The sequence below is a fragment of the Orcinus orca genome, chromosome 10, assembly GCF_937001465.1.
Source record: "Orcinus orca chromosome 10, mOrcOrc1.1, whole genome shotgun sequence".
In the NCBI taxonomy this organism is placed as follows: Eukaryota; Metazoa; Chordata; class Mammalia; order Artiodactyla; family Delphinidae; genus Orcinus; species Orcinus orca.
The window spans coordinates 84,432,854-84,438,853 of record NC_064568.1 but is presented as its reverse complement, the minus strand read 5'-3'; the positions used below and the strand labels follow the sequence as shown (position 1 = coordinate 84,438,853).

Here is a 6,000-nt window from a genome sequence, read left to right as displayed (position 1 = left end):
TTGGCAGATGGGCTAGCTGTTTATTCCCCACTCCCGTCAACGTGCAACCTCTGACCCTCGGAGGCTCTGGATTCAAACAAAACTCTCAGAGGTGATTTAAGGGTCTTGTACTTCCTTTGACAAAAGCGAATCGAACGGGATATTAAAACTATCAGAGAGTGAGGGAATTTGTTTGACCACAGCCCAGAAAATCGAAAAGGGGATGAGGGCAGAGCGTCAAATTTTCTAGAAACCAATCAAAACAAAACCCTAAAGATCTCAGCCTATAATCTGCTTTAGGAAAAGGAGTGGAAATTTTATTAACTGGGGCTCCGTAGCTCAGGGGTTAGAGCACTGGTCTCGTAAACCAGGGGTCGTGAGTTCGAATCTCACCGGGGCCTTAGGAGCGTTAGTTTTCCATCTCGCGCAGACTTTAATTAAGAGATGTATTTCTAAGGGGTGAGTTTCAGTTATCCTTGACACCAAAACCTAGAACAAAAAATGGACCTTTTCAAGTAAAAAAGGAATTACACAACAGAAATAAAGTTGCTGTGCTATCTGAGTTCTTGATGATACCTGAAATTCAGGTATGAAAACCTTACTCGAAGTACCACCAATACAATTAATACCAATATAAGCTGATAAACCATCAGTAATTTTTATTGGGATTCAATAAATTGCAACATACAGTCCTGACTAACTTGGGTGCTATAGGCCTAAAGAGATATTGTAATTATCGATTTTATCATACTTACCTAATGGACTTTAAGCTCCCCTGAATGCAGGAGCCATATCTTGTTTGACATTGTATCTCAGAGCCTTGCAGAGTGTGGAACCTAGTGGGTGCTCAGTAACTATTGAATTAAGCCGAGCTGAAGAAATGTAACCAGAGTGTGGTGAGTTTGCAAACACCTTAGGAGGCATAAAAGTTACCTGAAAGCCAAGGAACCAAGGTCAGTTTATAGAGAAGAACAAAGAAAGTAACACAGTGCTGATGAAGATTCAACCTAAGTAGGAAGCAGCTAATCTTCCCGGTCTCAATTTATGATCTCATTATTGGAATTAGCTGTCTGCAAAAGCAAACCCCTGATCACTTCTGAATGGCTAACATAAATTGCTAAAATCAAGAATCTATATCAAAGATTAAAATGATGGAATTTCCATATACCACATTTGTATTAAATAATTAATAATATAATAATACCCCAAAGTCACAGATACATTCCTCAAAAAGTACTTTGGATTCTTGAAACAATCCAACACACTTTATATTGTATCATGTTTGAAAATTTTATTGTAAATTGCTAAAGATGCAGGACAGGCACAGATGATTCGTTTTTATTAAAATCAACCAGAGTAGTTGTCTGTTTCTTGCAACTGAGGACTCTGGTTATTCCTCAGTCTTCAGAGGTTTTTATGCTTTTCATAGCTTCATGAATACCACTCTCTCTGCTCGAAATATGCCTCCATTCCTTCTTCTAGGTAAGCCCTACTCATCTTTCAGAATTCAGCTCATGTATCACTTTACCTTCAATCTAGGTGAGAGGTGTCTTTTCATAGCACCATTTGTACACCTTTATTATAGCATATATTGGATATATCTACTAAATAATTGATGTATTTTTTTCTCTTTTTCTTCTAAAGTGACACTTATTGATAGTAGAAACCAAGCCTTGTTTAGAGCTGTATCACCACAGCAAGTTGGCATTCAAATATGTGTGAATACATTTTTAAAAAATGAATGAGTGAATGCCACATTTCCAAACCTGCATGCACTCTGTAGACAGATGACATTATCAGGAAATTATTTAGCCTGGTGTTAAAAGGAAACAATACGGAAAATTGAAACCATCTTTGTAATAACTTTACAGTGTTAATGTCTATAATATTTGCAGTTTATCCACTGAACTTCAGGGACCTTGATTTTGGCGCACACTGGTAAAAAGCTGTTAATTATGTGGCACCGTATTCAGTAATTTTAAAAACGCAACACATGGTTTCCAGTTCCTCAGGTAAACAGCTTGGAAGTCTCCGCACTGTCCTAGCAACAATTAAAAAGCTGAACAGACTAAAAACCAACAACTCTTCTTGAATCCTTAAGAGAGAGGAGAATACAGGGCAAACCCCTACTGGCAAGATTGGAGAGACAAACTGGTGAATACGAGTCACAAACCTACCAAGCAGAGACCCATGGCCAGAAACTGCTGGGGAACGAGCACTGGGAAGAAAACCTGAACTGTAATTTATGAATTTCTGGAGGCTCAATGTGGACAACTCTGAGAGTTAAAAACTCCAGGGGAACTCAGTCACAGGGGGCCCTAACAATATTGTGAGATTTACCACCAGGAGTTCAACCAAGTTCTCACAGTAAATATTGGAGAAAATTTTTTTCATAATACTGGCAGAGGAAAAAAAAAAAGAAGAACTATTTTGAAATACACCAGAAGACTCTGTCCATCTATAAAAGGCCTGCTCTCGGGAGAAACTAGTTAACCAGAGCCTAACCTGATGGGGTATTAGCAGAGCCATATTGACTTGGGGGAGGGGAAATACTCTATTTCAGTCAGTTCTAGCCTTCTATATGGGAGAAGGAAAATGCCCAACGCCAGCCCAATCTAATCATCCTATCCCATCTAAGGGCCGGGGTTGCGGTGGGGGGAGAAAAAACCAGAAATTTTGTGAAGTTCACAGTCCAGATGCATAGACTTACTAAAAGGTCACTGACCTAATCATATGACCATAGAACACTTCCCTGCCCCCCACACCTCGCCACCACATTACTAAAGGTCTATTTACAGCAGTCCCTTTTACTCAGCACATTATGTCTGGCTATCAAGAAAAAATTACAAGGCATACCAGAAGGCAAAAACCAAAAACCAAAAAAAGACACTTGAAAAGACAGAGCAAGCACCATAGCGGGAATGTTGGAATGATCAGACCAGGAATGCAAAACAACTATGATTAATATTCTAAGGGGGCCAATGCATAAAGTAAACAGCATGCAAGAACAGAAGGACAATGTAAGCAAAGAGATGGAAATTGAAAGAAAGAAAGAGAAAGAGAGAGAGAAAGGGAGGGAGGGAGGGAGGAAGGAAGGAAGAAGAGAAATGCTAGAGACCAAAAAACACTATAATGGAAATATAGAATGCCTTCAATGACTTTTAAGTAGACTGCACACAGCTGAGGAAAGAATCTCTGAGCTAGAGGATATATCAATAGAAACCTCAAAAACTGAAAGAGCAAAGAGAATAAAGGCTGAATAAAACAGAACAGAGTATTCAAGGACTGTAGGACAACTACAAAAGGTGTAACATATAAGTAATGGCAATACCAGAAAGAGAAGAGAAAAAGAAACAGAAGAAATGTTTGAAACAATAATGACTGAGGCTTTCCCTAAAATTAATGTCAGACACCAAACCACAGGTTGAGGAAGCTCAGAGAACACCAAGAATACATACAAGGAGACTACAAGTAGGTATATCATTCTTAAACTACAGAAAATCAAAGATAAAGAAGTCCTGAAAGAAGCCAGAGAATAAAACACCCTACCCATAGAGGAACAGAGATAAGAATTACATCCAACTTCTCCTCAGAAACCGTGCAAGCAAGAAGAGAATGAAGTGAAATATATAAAGTGTTGAGAGAAAACAACCCACCAACCCAGAATTCTGTACCCTGCAAAATTATCCTTCAGAAGCAAGCAAGAAAGAAAGACTTCTGGGTTTCGCTGATGGCGCAGGGGTTAAGAATCCGCTTGCCCATGCAGGTGACACAGGTTTGAGCCCTGGTCCGGGAAGATCCCACATGGCACAGAGCAACTAAGCCCGTGAGCCACAACTACTGAGCCTGTGCTCTAGAGCCCGCAAGCCACAACTAATGAGCCCATGTGCCACAACTACTGAAACCCGCGTGACTAGAGCCCGTGCTCCACAAGAGAAGCCATCACAATGAGAAGTCCGTGCACCACAGCGAAGAGTAGCCCACGCTCGCCACAACTAGAGAAAGCTCGCATGCAGCAACGAAGACAATATAGCCAATAAATTTAAAAAAGACCAACAAAAATTTAGGGGATTTGTTGCTAGTAGACTTGCCTTGCAAAAAAATGCTAAAAGAACTTCTTAAGAGAGAAGGAAAAAATATAGGTCAGAAACTCAGGTCTACATAGACAAAGAAAGAGTACTGAAGAAGGAATACATGAAGGTAAAATAAAACCCTGTATTTTTCTTATTCTTAATTGATGTGCCATATAACAGTTTGTTCAAAATAATAGTGTAAACAAAGTATTTGCTCATGTATGCTTATTTGTATATCATATGTATATGTATTTGCTTATGTATGTTTACATATATGTGACATGAATGACAGCAATGATACAAGGTACAGGAGAGACGAATTGGGATTATTTTGTTATTATAAGGTACTCACACTATTCATGATGTGGTATAGTGTTATTTGAAAGTAAACTTGGATTAGCTGCAAATGTATGTTGCAAACTCTAGGGCAACCACTAAAAAAATGTAAAAGAAGTATAACTGATATGCTGATAGGAGAGAAAATAGAATCATATAAATGCTCAATTAAAACCTCAAAAGTCAGAAAAAGTGTAAGATGACAAACGTAGGAAAAAAGAACAAGGGCAACAAATAGAAAACAATAATGAATTCGTAAATATTAATCTAACTATACCAATAATCACTCTGAATATTAATGGTCTAAATACCCCAATTAAAAGATGGAGCTATTATCAAAAAGACAAGAAATTACAAATGTTGGTGAAGATGTGAAAAAAAGGGAACCCTTCTGCACTCTTGGTGGAAATGTAAATTGGTGTAGTCACTATGGAAAACAGCATGGAGGCTTCTTAAAAAATTAAAGATAGAACTACCATATGATCCAGCAATTTCACTTCTGGTGTTTATCTGGAGCTTGAAGGAAATGTCCACTTTGATGAACGAAGTTGACCCAGAGAAAGGGATCCAGAGAAATAAATACTCCAACCTCTCTGTCTTCTCTCATTCTGGTTTCCTGCTAAGTGCTCCCACAAATGAAACTCAAAGCTGAAGTCACAGGGCAGGGGAGCCCATGCTGTGGTCCATACAGGCTGGCCTTCCATGGAAGAGTAGGCAGAGATCAGAATGTGTGTGTGTGTGTGTGTGTGTGTGTGTTAATATTAACAATTAAAAGCACTTAGCTTTCTATCAACATTTTTCTCCATTATAATGCCTATTTTGTGTTAATGAAAGTCAGTTTAATATCCAGTGACATACTGTGAGTCTTGTAAGTTTTCATCTCTTAAGAACAGTAATTCCCTAGATACTGGTTCTTCTTACCTAGATCCAGACTTGGAACACAGCACCATGAGTGCTCTTATGAGGTTTATATAAATCACTCAGAACAGTGTCTGGCCCGTGATAAGCTCGATCCAACTAGTGGCTGCTATTGTTATTTAGATGGAATGACCTCTAGAGGTTCAGGCAGATCTCGGTCTCTCTCTAGGACTGTGTGGTGGGAATGTAGGAGGAGATCGTGTGGTGAGATGGTCATTACTAAAGAGTCTATATCGCTTCTCACTGCTTCTCACTTTAAGGTGTATGTAAAGATCCCAATTCAGTAATGCAATAGACACCGAGATGTGGAAACACTTCTGCCCTCACATCCCTTCATTCGTCAGTATGGAGAAATTTGCTCACTGGTCTATTACTCTCTGTCCTGTTTGTTAAGTACTCGGTGGTCAGGAATAGACTATTCCCTTCTTTACACAATTCTCCTTTTCTCTGACAGGAATTATTCCATAAAAGCCAAAAAGCTTCATATCTCGTGTGTATGTGACAGCTGCGATTTCCCCACGCCAAAACCAAGCAAGCAAACACACAAATAAACAAAACTAGCCTTTATAATTAGATGCCCCAGGCAGGAAACGAGGATACTGGGTGGGCATTAGATCGCAGAGGCAAACTATCTGCAATGAACCTCTAAAGAAGGTCAAAACAGGTGGAGGAGCAGGGTGGGATTAGGGGTGGT

At 39.2% G+C, this 6,000-nt stretch overlaps 1 non-coding gene across 1 annotated transcript; it reads left to right on the top strand.

Annotated features, from left to right (window-relative positions):
- The first annotated feature begins 307 nt into the window (after positions 1–307).
- On the top strand, positions 308–380 carry TRNAT-CGU (transfer RNA threonine (anticodon CGU)). Its single transcript has one exon. It is a non-coding gene; the product is annotated as a tRNA-Thr (tRNA).
- Positions 381–6,000: the final 5,620 nt, after the last annotated feature.